The sequence below is a fragment of the Dermochelys coriacea genome, chromosome 24 (genome assembly GCF_009764565.3).
Source record: "Dermochelys coriacea isolate rDerCor1 chromosome 24, rDerCor1.pri.v4, whole genome shotgun sequence".
Lineage (NCBI taxonomy): Eukaryota > Metazoa > Chordata > Testudines > Dermochelyidae > Dermochelys > Dermochelys coriacea.
Window position 1 is genome coordinate 59674 of NC_050091.1, and position 15502 is coordinate 75175.

Here is a 15502-nt window from a genome sequence, read left to right on the forward strand (position 1 = left end):
TCTTTCTTCAGCCTGAGACACAGACTGTTCACTTTCAAAATTTGCTAAGGAAGTCTCCTTTAAGGTATTCACACTAGATTTTTCTAAAGCAAATTCAGTGGATTCATTTTCATTTGAAAGACTTTGGCCATTAGGCACCAACATACTTTCCTCAGAAGAGAGATTGTTTACTATCAACAATGGACCATTAAGAGTCAATGGAACAATTCCTTTTCGCAGATGTCAAAGACTTCACCAAGAAATTCCTTTCCTTCTGCAATATTATGCACTGCAACAGATTCTTTCTGATCTTTATTTATGTCCAGAACTGACTTTGGCACAACAGACAAATCACCAAACTCCTTTTGAGTTTCACATACATCCAGAATCACCTCTGGCCCATCAGGAGGATTTTTTACACATCCCCTTTCAGGTAAACTGCTAGACTTCAAAGTCAAAAGATTAGAAGCATCCTCTTCTTATTAAAAGTTTCCCTGCTGTCAGTGAGTAAAATAGTTAAATCATCTTCATGCTTTCCTGTGCCCTGGATATATCAACCTGGGTCAGACAAGGTTTGTCATATCTTTACCCATGAACATACTAGCAACGGGCAAAATAAAAGCACCAGAATTGCTTGGTCTCTGGAGCTACTTATGACATTAACTGGACGCAACCTAGTTATAATGTCATTATCCCTAGCAGATAGAAATTTAGGACCTCTTCCTTCCTGGGCTTTTGTGTATCCAGAATCAACTCTGAGTTACTAATAAATTTTCAATCATCATAAGTGACAGGCTTCTTCTGTCTGCTTACAGACAGAGAACTAGAGAGACACTGTTTCTCAGCAAAAAGAAAAGGAGTACTTGTGGCACCTTAGAGACTAACAAATTTATTAGAGCATAAGCTTTCGTGAGCTACAGCTTGCATCCGATGAAGTGAGCTGTAGCTCACGAAAGCTTATGCTCTAATAAATTTGTTAGTCTCTAAGGTGCCACAAGTACTCCTTTCTTTTTGCGAATACAGACTAACACGGCTGCTACTCTGAACCTGTTTCTCAGCAGGCATGCTGCTATTCAAAACAGACAAACAATTGGAGATATGTTTCAGAGTAGCAGCTGTGTCAGTCTGTATCGCAAAAAGAAAAGGATACTGTGGCACCTTAGAGACTAACAAATTTATTTGAGCATAAGCTTTCATGAGCTACAGCTCACTTCATCTTTCTCTTTGTTTCAGCACCCATGGCTGATTTCAGACATACACCCAGACAGTGAGACAGCTTCCTTAACATGCAAGTTGCCACTCCCAACAGATAAACTGCTATTCTCCGTAGATAAGAGTTCTCATTACACTGAGCTGCTTTAAACAAATCACTGCTAACAATTCATCACCTACCAAGACGGTATCCTTTCCTTCCTCAGTTAGGGCTTTACCTGATCAAAAACTTTAATTTGCTCTAGAGAAACATTTCCCTGAGCCTTATCTAACGGCAGATTTACTTCTGAGATATCAGCAGAGAAATTTCTTCCACATATACACTGCCTCCTTGCACAGATATAAACAGCTATCTTCCTTAGACAAGCATTTGGAGAACTGCTCCATAGGCAAGTCCTTGCCCCTAACAGACACAGGTCAGGATTATTCTTTCCTGTGACTGATTTATGTCAACCTGATTGAACAAAGCTTTAATATCATCCCCAGTAAAAGATCCTTAGGCAATAACTTCCTTACACCAGCTCTAACTTCATATTTAACACCATTCCATTCAAGGTGGATTTTGGCTAAAGGCACTTACAATAAACTCACAGAGGATTACAATATTCACACTCTGATCTGATAAGTAATCTTCTTAACAGTGTGATGTTAGAAGCTGTAACTTGCCCTAAACAGCTTTTACCATTGACTTTTACATTCTCTGCCCAAGTTATGGGGTTATCTTCAACCTGAGATCACAGTAAAAGCATTTACATAAAGGTGGCAGTGTTGGGATATATTTGGTTACACACAGACACTGCTTAGAGTCAAAAAACATACCAACATTGTTATAAACTGGATAGATTCTATCCCCATCTTTGTTGTTGAGAGGAGCTGGCTTTTCAGGGATGATACAGTTCCTGTTATTCCTTTATTCTCTTGAGTTGGAGCTTAAGTCTGTCCACTTTGCCTTAGCTTCTAGTTCCTGCAATCGAATATATGCCATTCTCTGTTCATGTTCAAAACACAGCATTCTCTTTCCATATCAGTTATTTTTTGCTTTTCCAGAACTGAAGTATTGCCATTCTTTGTTCAAACTGCTACTGGTTTCTCACTGCAAGCATTTTTGCTACGTCTGTTTCCTTATCACTGGTTTCAGAGTGGTAGCCGTGTTAGTCTGTATCAGCAAAAACACCAGGAGTCCTTGTGGCACCTTAGAGACTAACACATTTATTTGGGCATAAGCTTTCGTGGCCTAGAACCACTTCATCGGATGCATGGAGTGAAAATTCAGGAGCAGGTATAAATACATGAAGGATGGAGGGTTGCTTTACCAAGTGTGAGGTCAGTCTAACGAGTTAAATCAACTTAACAGCAGATACCAAGGGAGGAAAAATAATTTTTGAAGTGGTAAGAGAGTGGCCCATTACAGACAGTTGATAGGAATGTGTGAGTAACAGTAGGGAGAAATGTAGTATTGGGAAATTAAGTTTCGGTTTTGTAATGAACCAACCACTTACAGTCTCTATTCAGGCCTAATCTGATGGTATCCAGTTTGCAAATTAATTCCAGTTCTGCAGCTTCACATTGGAGTCTGTTTTGAAGTTTTGAAGGTATCCTGCTCTTAATTGATTTAACTCGTTAGACTGACCTCACACTTGGTAAAGCAACCCCCCATCCTTTCATGTATTATACTTGCTCCTGTATTTTCACTCCATGCATCCGATGAAGTGGATTCTAGCCCACGAAAGCTTATGCCCTAATAAATGGTTAGTCTCTAAGGTGTCACAAGGACTCCTTATTGTTTTTCCTTATTACTAGCAATTAACAAATTTTCAATTCCTGCTCTGGGGCTTTTTTCTTAAAAGACAACTCCCCTCTGTGAGCACAATTCTTCCAGGCTTTTTCTGTCAGGATCTTAATCATGGGTCACTCAATGTAACTGATTTTTAACCCTTAAACTCTCCAATATCCAACATTAATTTTTGACAAGCGTGTGGTACTGATCCAAAAACCCAATTAACTTGTGGTAATGTGTATCCTAGCATGACTACGTCACTGTGCCTGGGGTCCCAGTGGGGGCCAGCTGTGGTCACTCAATTAGGGTGAACTGCAAAGAATGGGGCAGACAATTCCCAAAAAGCTGCTGGATATTCCAATACTTAAATTTACCAAGCCAGCATAAAATAGCTTCTTTATTACCTTACTGGTTACTCAGAAGTCCAAACAATAAAGTTCCCTTAAAGTGATCCAGCCTCAGGCCTCCATCCAGGTACCTAAATCAAATATGATGATTTCTGAAAATCTTATTTCATCATATAAAAGGTTCTACCAATCCCAAAGGATTGGACACATTACCTCCCAGGTTATTGAATATTCCAGATCTTACCCAAATACACGCTACAGCCAATTCTTATTAACTAAATTAAATTTTATTAAAAAAACAAAAGAGAGAGTATGGTTAAAAGATCAATATACATACAGACATGAATTAAATTCTTAAGATTCAGATTCATAGCAGAGATGGTGAGCTTTATAGTTGCAAAGAATTCTCTCAGAAATAGTCTATAGGTTATAGTCCAATGTTTATATTTCACGGTGATCCAGTTAGAACTGGGATTGCAGTCCTTATGGCCTAAATTTCCACTGTATGAAGCTTCAAGCAGCTCTGAGATGAATAGGATCAGGACCCAAGCATCTTTTATACAATTTCATGTCCTCTTTGACAAGTTGGAGTTCCTCGGGGAGGTCCATCTTTGCAGGAGGTCCATCACCAGTACTTAGATATAGAATTAACATAAGGCAATTTCCTTGTTCCTCCACCGTTCACAGATGATTTGCTATACATTTCAAAGAGAAATGAATACAGAGAGATCCCGTGTTTACAATTAATTTAAATGCTAGGATGTTCTTTTGAGCTCTGAATTATCAGAATACAGCATAGACAGGGACTGTTGATTACATTGTTGACCATTACCATATACATGCAAAAAACCACAACCATTACCTCCCCACATGTCTTTAAGGGTCGAATTTGAGTTGTTTATTTTGCAGGATATTTAACCCTTTTTTAGCCAAGCGTCACACCATCATTACCACCAGTTCAGCTCCACCAATGGAAGCAGTGCTCCAGGTGGCTTCTGCTGATTTAAACACTGAGTTGTCAGTCTTTTCTCAGAACGGGTCTCAGGTTTAAAAAAAAAAAAAAAAGACAGTGCATCTTATAAATTACTGATATCCCATATAATTTCTCAAAGACAGTTATTTGCAATTCCAAGAAATAAAATCTTCTAAAATACAGGAAATTGCACTTGCTAGTCTAAAATTTGCCAGGAGGGCGATAACCCACAATTTATTGCCTCCCTTTTTTTGCTTTCCTAGCTACAGGCCTGTGTGATTCTAATTGTGACAGATATTGCAATCCCATGCAGCATCTTTGGGGTCCATTGCATGAAATGTATTAATGGTTTATGCATGATTGTGTTCTACTCCATGGTGGAGGCTTTCCATGCATCCTCCAGGAACTAAAACAGTAGGGAGTAATTATAAGGGGGTGATTACCCTGGAGATTGTAAACAATTCCAAAGAAACGCCACCCCCTAGGGTGTTGAATATACTGATTCAAAAAAACTGGATTTTTCGAGAGATTTGGACAAAAAAGGGCTTTCGGTATAAAAAGCGTTTTGGTATACATGGCTTTCTTTTGATTTGGCAAACAGAAAAGACCCACTTGCGGAAGGTTTGGAGGGCCTTTGGCTTACTAGAACTTCCTAAGACTGATGGATGACCTCTGGTAAGCTTTTAGCAGCATATAGGAACTCTTATTTTTTATGGTTTCCTGTAACGTTTTTGCCCTAATAAATGTGTTTGCTTGGAAGAATGGTGTTGTCACTGGTAAAAATACTAATTGTCTTCTGAGAGAAGTAACATATAGGCTGGCCTTTAGGCAGAGGGGCTTGCCGGGGATGTGGCACTAATGACATTTGATTTTACATTTAGAGTTGTGAAAAAGTAGACATTTTTTGTACAGTTATAAAAGAAAAGACTAATGATATCCCCCTGTGGTTCCTGTGCCTTTGAAGATTCTCTTGAAGTCTGATGGATTTTGGGAAATAGTGTTGTCTTGGTTTCTGTTTTTTTTCTGCATTAAGATCTGCATGCACTGAGATTGACTGATGGGGAAGCCCAAGATCTTCTCTTTATAAAACAGCAGTCTGAAGTCCCAGCAGACACACTAGCTCCATCTGCACTTGAGATTTGCATTATTACAAGCAAACAGTTCAGCTGAACTTTGTTACTTGTCATAGTGCAGTGTGTTCATCCCAGCTGTTCAGAGTGTCTGAACTCTCCAGGTTTCAGAGTAGCAGCCGTGTTAGTCTGTATTCGCAAAAGAAAAGGAGTACTGGTGGCACCTTAGAGACTAACAAATTTATTAGAGCATAAGCTTTCGTGAGCTACAGCTCACTTCATCGGATGCATTTGGTGGAAAAAAACAGAGGAGAGATTTATATACACACACACAGAGAACATGATGTTAGTCTGTATTCGCAAAAAGAAAAGGAGTACTTGTGGCACCTTAGAGACTAACAAATTTATTAGAGCATAAGCTTTCGTGAGCTACAGCTCACTTCATCGGATGCATTTGGTGGAAAAAACAGATATTTGAGCAATGTTTTTGAGCAACATTGCTCAAATATCTGTTTTTTCCACCAAATGCATCCGATGAAGTGAGCTGTAGCTCACGAAAGCTTATGCTCTAATAAATTTGTTAGTCTCTAAGGTGCCACAAGTACTCCTTTTCTTTTTACAGAGAACATGAAACATGAACTCTCCAGTTATTGCAGTAGCAGACATTGCGGTTGCCTATCACCAGGGATCCTAGTTTTCTGTGATACAAAAACCACAATTCTCCAATAAAAAACCATAAAAAATCCAAGTTTTTCCACGGTTAAAATTAAATGCTGAACTTTAGTTACCCTAGCTACAATATATACATGTATCAATGAAACACAATGTTCTAGTGATATATTTACAATTTTTAAGCTGACAGCCCGAGCCCTGCCCATTCTCCTGGTTATCTGACCAGCCCCCATTCCCAATTCGATCAGATAATTGGGGTTCCATTGTATATGTTTTTATTTTTCACAAAATGTAAAAACTAATGATTCTCTTTAAAAATGCAGATTCTACATTTTTCTGTGGCAAACTGGCAGGGATCCTAGAGATCTACCACATCATACTAAGAAGTTGAATTTTGATAGCTCATGACAGCCCAGGTTGGTTGGTTGTTTTTTTACAAATAAGTCTCTAGACTTTGTCTATGCTAGGAAAGTTAGTACCCATATTTCAACCATTGCCACGGATGGCACTGGTGATAAAAGTGTAAGTGATACCAAGGATAGAGCTCAGGAGTTTTTAACCAGCATCCTGAAAATCTGTTAAAATAGGTTTTCATGATACAGTGGTGAGCCCTTTCTATATTAATGGCTTAACATAAGCACCAATCCAATTGTATCATTGCCAGTAGTTGCTATAATGTAAGTTTTGCATTATGTTCAATGTTTCCAGTGTAGCTGCAATGTTTGCAAACAACTCTTTCTCAAAATTTCCTATAGTGGCACTTCCTCCAGTGGGAACATTGGGATAGAAAAGGCTCCAAGCAGCCGTGGGTGTTTCAGCTTGTCAGCTAAACCTGTTTAAAACATGACATGTTGGCAAAAATATGAGTTGCTGACAGTGCCTTGTCTACACTTGGACTCCCATTAGTGGAGCTGCACTGGTGTTACCAATGATAGAAAGCTTTTCATTAAAATGGTTAGTGTAGACAAGGACCCTTGTCCTTGTCCTTGTCCTAGTTGGCAATCAGTCTGAAATACAAGATCTGAAGTGAGAACAACCTTTGTTCATAATAATTTAGATAAGTATTTCACTGATGATCAAACAGGTAAAACAGGAAATGGATGATTATATTCTGAAGATCTGCACAATCTAATTTTGCTTTCACAGGAAAGTGAAATGGGTTGTGAGTGGCTCTTGGGAGAGTACTAGTGCTCCCATCTTCTCAAAAGTGGGGAAAGGGAGGAACTGTATAGGTCCCTTATAGAAGAGTTGTAAGAGTAGCAGTCCACAGTTGAAGAGGTGCTGAATCAAATATACTTTAAATGTTAACCATATACATTTACCCTTTTAAAATGCCTAAAATAGTAGGTATTCCAAAAAACTATTTTTATTTTTTCTGACAAGAACACAGTCATATGTATTTCCACCTTATGCAACAGATGCAATTTTGTATGCATAAAATTACAAGAGAGGTTCTACAGGTAGAATTGAGGGGGGGAAAGCAGTGATACTCTTCTTCCAAGCTCTACCCCTATGAGATGTCTAAACTGAGACACTACTCAGTGTAGATCAGGGGTCGGCAACCTTCGGCACGCGGCCCATCAGCGTAATCTGGTGGCGGGCCGCAAGACATTTTGTTTACGTTGACCATATGCAGGTATGTCCCCCTCGCAGCTCCAGCACGGCCCGCCACTTCCTGCAGCTCCCATTGGCCAGGAACGGCAAACCACGGCCACTGGGAGCTGTGGGGGACCGTGCCTGCAGAAAGTCAACGTAAACAAAATGTCTCGCGGCCTGCCACCAGATTACCCTGATGGGTTACGTGCCGAAGATTGCCGACTCCTGGTGCAGATATTAAATAACGGATCCTGCATGCTCTGTGGAGACAATGCTGGACTCCTCAGCATGGGTTCAGATACATCGCTAGACTTTGTAGCTTTGTCCCTCCTTCTTACATGCTTTGATCATTAGTGAAATGTAACCTATGACATTAAATGACATTAAAACTATAACCATTAGGAATCTGAGTTAACACCCTTTAAGATGAACAGGGTAGCTCACATTTGATCTTTTATTTCAGGCCCCATGTAAACTAAGGCAGCTATCACTGCAGAGGCTCATACTCTATTCACATGTTGATGGTTTTCTTTACAAACAAAAGGGCTGGAGACTTTCTTTATGAAAGTTGACATTTTGTAGTACAAGATGGCCACCTAAAAAAATGCTAGCTTGCCAAGTTGCTCTATGCCTAATTTGAGCCCTAGAAGCTGCAGTAGCTCAGAAGAGGGTACAGCAGCCATTACAGTGTGATCACTAAAAAGGTTGCAAGAGGATTGTAGAACTGCAAGACGGCCCATTACAACCTCACAGCTATAATTCACCACAAATCATGGTAGCAATATTGAAAGCTGTAGACAGAGCTCAAGCATTTTACCAGTTTGTTGTCCTAACCCACTCAGAAGCAGACAACATGGTGGTAAAAAAAAAACCACTTGAGCCCTGCCTAAATTACAGCTTCTAACAGTGGAGAACTACATCTAAACTGTCCAGCATAGATGAAGCCAAAAAGTGCAGTGATTCAGTGCAGGGTACAAAAGTGTGACCCTGACTCCAATTAAGTACAATTGCAATAGTGCTGGCAGTATTTGTGGATTGTTGCAAATACTTATGTGTGGACAGAAGGTGTGTTACAATCGCAGCAAGTGCTGTTTTTTCTAGTTCAGAGTTAACTTCTGGGGAGGTTTTCAAAGGTAAGAAATCTCTGTGCGGTTGTGAAGAGAAGGGCTAGAGAGAAATGAAACTACTGCATCTATTTTTGGAGGGGTGGGAGGAGTTATTTGAACAGATCATCTGACCTGTTTTAGATTCACACATCATTGTTAGTCATGGTTTGCTGTTTCTCAAATCCCCATCATACTTCAAGTGAATGATGAGAGGAAAGCCTTTCAATCCCATCTTTCTTCCTCCCTGGTCTACAACACGTCAGAGAGACCTGCATAAACTACTTCCATAATAAAATTAAATACCAGAAATCAGTCTGATCTCTGCATTATTACAATATTAGTCAGTGATGGGCAGCACAGTCTTAAAAAACTAACCTTTGTACTGACTTTCGTTCTACACCAGCCAGAGCAGCTAGACCCAACTTTTTAACAAGGCAACTTTGAAAGTGGTAAATGGGAAAGGTATTGAACATCTTGGATTTTTCATTTTCTCATTTTTAAATGCTCTTTGGTCTTAAGAAGAAGGAGGGTGTCATTTGATAGTTAGCTGAACTGCAACAGATTAACATTTAGTGAGCTGAGTGAAAACCCTGAATTCTCTAAGGATACCAATATCTGTATGCTCTTCACTGTTTTGTCCTTATTGTTAGAAAAAAACTGTCTTCTTGGACTGCTACTGAAACACAACTTTTAGCGGCCTGAAGATCGCAAGGGGGCAACCAAAGAGCCTGGCAGGCCGGACAGAAATGTTACAAGGGCCAGATCTGGCCCACGGGCCATATTTTGTCCATCCGTGGTCTAAGGCAGTGGTTCCCAAACTTTAACAACCCGCAAACCTCTTTCACTAATATGTCAAGTCTCGTGAACCCCCTCCTAAAAATGAATATTTCCAGGGATTTTCTCCCTTACCTCAGTATAAATTATAAAAGCAGTGATCTTGGAAATATAACATTTGTTCTTATGACATGCTTATTATACACTATTTATTATTATTTATCATTACAATATTACATTATGAAAACAGCAACACTCTTCCATGATCTCACTTTTGTAGCTTGTATCACTTTTGATTAATCCTGTTATAAGACAAGGCTCCTATCAGAGGTGCCAGTAGGAAAAAGGGGCGTGGGGACAAAGCCCCCATGCACTCTGGGACCTGTGGGGGGGCAATGCCAGAAAAGTGGGGAAAAACGGGGGCTGCCGGAAAAAAGGGGAGAGGCCACACCAATGCAGAGGCAGCATGTGATCCTCGTCGCCATCGCCCCCCCACCCTCCCCTGTATTGGCGCCTCTGGCTCCTATGTTTCATTAAGGAGTATCAGATGTGAAACCGCATGAAGGTGTTTAAGAAGTCAACTCAAAGAGTTCCTCCTACACAAGCATTCAGGTCTTGAGCAGTCCAGGCAAACAACACACGTTACAACAAAGCTTAAACTTGTTCTTCATAATAATTTAAAAACAACACTAGCTGCCTATTTAATTTTAAAAACAGCAAAAAATAGCCACCTCCCTTTCTATTTCATATAAGGAGTCTTGAAGTTTAAATCTCCTCAGTGTGATAGATATGCTTGCTTTGATCTGCTTAGCTCTTGGAAGTCCCTGCCCAGGGTCCCTATGGACAGCTCTGTCCACCATTAGGGAATTTTTTCCCGAGAAACCCCTGTAACATTTTGTGAACCCCCAGGGGCTCACGAACCACAGTTTGGGAACCACTAGTCTAAGGTTTCAGAGTGGTAGCCATGTTAGTCTGTATCAGGAAAAAAAAAACAAGGAGTACTTGTGGCACCTTAGAGACTAACAAATTTATTTGGGCATAAGCTTTCGTGGGCTAAAACCCACTTCATCGGATGCATGCAGTGGAAAATACAATAGGAAGATGTATATACACAGAGAACATGAAAAAATGGGTGTTGCCATACCAACTGAAACAAGACCAATTAATTAAGGTGGGCTATTATCAGCAGGAGAAAAACTGCAGGAGATTTACAGTACCACATTTCTCTGCTGTGCACTTTAGGAAGTGGAGGGGAGGTAGCACAGGCATTGTGGACCTTAGAAGATCCACATCTCATTAATGCACCTGTCCTGTTGATCTTCTAGGAGCTATGCCAGTAACTCTTGGAAAGTTACTCACAGTGCAGCAGCAAATACACTGCACTTGTACACTCAAAACCACATGGCACCCTACTGACCACTGGTGCAGTTATAGTGGTGTAAGTTGCAACAGCACAATTCTCTAGTGAGTAAGCACCAAATGAAAGTTATAATTTTGATGAATCACTCCTGCAAGAAACTAACTGGGGACCTCTGCATTCAGAAGCAGTAGAGTTTCCTACCAAAGCTTATTCCAAACCGTCTTTCCCATTTGCTGATGAGAAGTTTGTTCCAACTGCCCCCAACCAATTTCTTCACTTTTTCCTTACTCCTATTGTCCTTCATGCTTTGCTCTTTCCTTCCCTCCCCAATCACTCTCACATTCCTCTCTTCAGTGTCTCTAGTCCTTTCTTTCATCCTTCTGATCACAGAATCCCCATCTAAGAGAGCACCACTTACTAAGTAAATAAATAAATCAAAATCAACAATCCCCAGCCAAACTGGGGGCGAGAAGATCATGAAATGAACATGACATTTTCAAACCATCTCATTGTTCATTCTCCTTGTAGCGTCCTCCTCCTCTCTCTCTTTCTTCCTGTTTAAACCTTAACATCTTCGGGGCAGGGAATTCCTCTTATGGGTTTGTATACAGCCTAACATAATGGCCCCCAGTCTTGGTTGGGGCCATTAGGTGCAACCATAATACAAAATAATAAAAAATAAGATTCTATTTATTCTCTCGGTGATAATACTGGCACACAAAAGGAGCCTGATGTGCCACTCTGCTACACTACTTTTATGATGGTATGACATCACTGATTTCAATGGCGTTACATAAGCATACAAATGGTGTAAAAGTGGAGACTCAGGCCTCAGAGGTGCATGGTGCAAACTGCTTTTCTTCCTCAGAGTACTTACTTGAGGGCAGATCACCTTAGCTTTTAAAACCAGATGAAAGTCATGGACATTGATTGACCCAGATCCCCAAAGGTAATTAGGCTCCTAACTTCCATTGATTTCAGTGGAAGTTGGGCACCCACATATCTTTATGAATCTGGGTCATTCAAACTAACTAGCACAAGCCTACTCTGTCAAGCAGTCAATTATTCTTAATCAGGACTTTCTGTAATTCTCACAGTTTATTCATTCCCAGGAGGCACTTATATATGTTGAATATTAACCTATGTTTCTTACACAGTTTATTTTAGATTAGTTTATAAGTTCTCTGCAAGTAAGAAATAGAAGAGGTGGGAAGAGTGATTGTTTCAGGAAAAGGTGCAGAGCTGTATGAATAAAAGGACCAAACACATTGAAACAGTCTGTACAAGTGTACAGTTGTATGGTAGAAGGCCAAGGACATTCTCTAGGTCTGAAAGGTTGTAATACTGTAACTAAATTACCCATTACAAAGCTAACTAGAATTAGTATTAGTGGAAGTGTTTAGGCAATATTTACACACACCAGTTTAACCAAAAGTTGGATTTTAAATGTATTTAGTTAAACCAATGCAAACCCCTTTGTGTACATTATTAAGGGCATAGGTAGAGCCCTTACTGATATAACCTAAATTGATCCACGTCATTTTTAAACTGCTTTAAGAGTGCCCATATAGGGTTTTGCATCAGTTAAACTAAATTGATTTAAAAACATCTTTAGTTAAATTGGTCCAAGTTTGTGTGTAGACAAGTCCTTTGAATAATGGCACAAACAATTATTTGGATGTCCCCGATGCAGAATGTTGTACTTTGGTAATGCACAACACAAGAAAGACTGCTGGGAACCAAACCATTTAACAGTGGTGTATCTGCAGAAGCAAGCTTTGATGGCTTCTTTATAAGAGTTCCATAAGGACTGTTAGAGAGACATGATGAGTGAGATAAGTGTGACATTCTATACCTTGGGGGAGTGTCCTGTAACTCCCATATTCCTCATCTGTATATAATTGTGATATTACATTAAAGCATGCCTTGTAAGGTATCAGGGGAAAGGTTATGGTCTGCTGAAAGACACTGTTCTATCTAAATATGTGTATCATCAATGCATATGAAATATAAGAACTGTGTTGTACAGTTTTCACTAAAATATAGTAGGTAGTGGGTTTGGGAGGCACTCAGATACTAGCCCTACAGTGATAATGACAAGGGAGGTAACCAACACCTGGGTGGGTGCTGTTGAACAGACATCACCAGCAATTATCCAGCAAGGGAGCTACAATGCAATGACTCACGTGCATAAGGCCACACCAGGGTAACTGCTCAACCTTGCTGGGGACTCAGCAATGCCCACCAGACATGCCTGGCCTTGTGTTCTCCAAGCACATGGACTAAGAGTATAAAACAGGACATGGGGGCCCATGCTTCGCCTTTCGCCTGCCCCCACCTATGCTGCAAGCCACAAGGACACTGAGAAGATTTAAGATTCCTCTCCAAGAGGAGACTGGCCCAGGTTTCAAGGGTGAAATCTGTGTACTATGAACTGCAATATCCAGTGGGGTGAGAAAACCGCTTAATGTAGATGTTGGCCAGTCTAATAGGGTTGAGAGTTTAGACTGCATGCTTATATTTTCTTTTCTTTTGGTAATTAACTCTGACTTTTTGCTTATCACTTATAATCACTTAAAATCTATCTTTTGTAGCCAATAAATTTATTTTACTGTTTACTTTTATCTTTACCAGTGAGTTTGTATGAATTGTGTGGCAAAACTGCTCAGGTTTGCAAAGGTTGGTGTATATCCACTTTCCATTGATGAACTGGTGAATCAATTAATAAATCTGCATTGCTTGTCTTGAGCAGTACAAGATGGTATATTTCTGAGGTGCAAGGCTGGGAGCTAGGGGGATTTGGCTGGTGCCTTTCCCTGTCTGGTTCATGAGTGGCTCTGGGAGGATTCATGCAATATAGCTGGTTGTGCTGAGCAATAACAGCGCCTGGAGGGGTTTGCTGCTTGTCACTAGCAAAGCATTGCGAGAGACAGCCCAGGCTGGAAGGTTTAGGAGGCACAGTGGTCCCACAGTCCCAGACTGCACCCATGGGAACCCGTCACAATAATATCTTTTATTGGACCAACTTCTGTTGGTGAGAGACAAGCTTTTGAGCTTACACAGATCTTTTCTTCAAGTCTGGGAAACTTACAGCGCATCACAGCTAATATAAGGTGAAACAGATTGTTTAGCATCTGTTCCACCCTACACTCTTGAGTAAATTTCCCAGACCTAAAGAAAAACTCTGTGCAAGCTTAAGGGCTTGTCTCTGTCACCAAAAGAAGTTGGTCCAATAAAAGATATTACCTCACCCACTGTGTCTTTAATAACCTGGAACGCACACAGCTACAATTGCATTGTATATAGTGATTATTAGACAGTTTGCAACTTTATACAGCAAGAATTAAACATTATCTTTAGTGAATAAGTTGTATGGGGCAGGGATTTTGTCTTCATCCTTGTTATAAAGCTCCCCGTACTCTGTTAGCACCATACCAGTACTAATTTAAAATAAGGACCCCACAAAAGTGAAATTTCACTCTATAAATATTTAAAATAATTAAAAGGCAGAATATGTCACTTTTAATTTTCTTTGTTTTTAATAATATTGGGTGGGTCCTTAATGAAGCTGCAATAGTGTTCTAATTATCAGTGGTGAAACTGCTAGTATGCAGCACCTAGATTCCACAGTGATTTGCACAGGTTGTAAATATAAATAGATACATTGGGTGCTTACCATAAGAAATGGTGCGTTTGTGTGTGTGTCTGTCAGAGTTTTATATAAAAAATTCAGGTTTTTAAATAAAAAGGAATAAAAAGGAAATGCAGCAACCATTTTTTTAACCATGAGACCTCATTGAAGAGTGGCCTAAAAAGAAAGATTGAGATTTAGAGGAAAGAGAGGGGGAGCAGGTTGTATTCATGAGAAACTCACATATTCACCTGCTGTTTTCCCCTCATCATTTGCTCTGTAGGCAAGTCCTGAGGTCTTAAAAGTAATTGCTAAAATTTCCTTTATTTAAAATGTCACTCATTAGGAAAGTAAGGAGAACATTTTTGTTGGTTACCCAGGGAACCAACAGGCATGCCTAATACGCAGCCACAGACTCCAGTATATGGTGCAATGTGCACCAGACAATAACACTGAGTAGGCATCAGAGTAGCAGCCGTGTTAGTCTGTATCCGCAAAAAGAAAAGGAGTACTTGTGGCACCTTAGAGACTAACAAATTTATTTGAGCATAAGCTTTTGTGAGCTAAAGCTCACTTCATCAGATGCATGCAGTAGAAAATACAGTGGAGGAGATTTTATATACACAGAGAACATGAAACAATCGGTGTTACCATACACACTGTAATGAGAGTGATCAGGTAAGGTGAGCTATTACCAGCAGAAGGGGGGGAGTGATAATCAAGGTGGGCCATTTCCAGCAGTTGACAAGAATGTGTGAGGAAGAGTGTGTGTGGGGGGGAAATAAACACGGGGAAATAGTTTTACTTTGTGTAATGACCTATCCACTTCCAGTCTTTATACAAGCCTAAGTTAATTGTGTCCAGTTTGCAAATTAATTCCAATTCAGCAGTCTCTCGTTGGAGTCTGTTTTTGAAGCTTTTTTGTTGAAGAATTGCCACTTTTAATCGAGTGACCAAAGAGATTGAAGTGTTCTCCGACTGGTTTTTGCATGTTATAATTCTTGA

At 40.0% G+C, this 15502-nt stretch overlaps 2 protein-coding genes and 1 long non-coding RNA gene across 9 annotated transcripts in view; 1 reads left to right on the forward strand and 2 right to left on the reverse strand.

Moving 5' to 3' along the window:
* Window positions 1–5047, forward strand: part of RIT1 (Ras like without CAAX 1) — a 64709-nt gene extending 59662 nt beyond the window's left edge. Inside the window, exon 8 of the transcript XR_006276829.1 lies at window positions 4890–5047. The gene's annotated coding sequence lies outside the window, so the exon portion shown is untranslated. The remainder of the gene's footprint in view (window positions 1–4889) is intronic.
* SYT11 (synaptotagmin 11) overlaps window positions 1–15502 on the reverse strand; it is a 40334-nt gene that overhangs the window by 21268 nt on the left and 3564 nt on the right. The gene's annotated exons all lie outside the window — the stretch shown is intronic.
* On the reverse strand, window positions 4415–9458 carry LOC122457338. Its single transcript, XR_006276832.1, has 2 exons — window positions 5993–9458; window positions 4415–5509 (listed from the first exon to the last, which is right to left on the reverse strand). It is a non-coding gene; the product is annotated as an uncharacterized LOC122457338 (long non-coding RNA).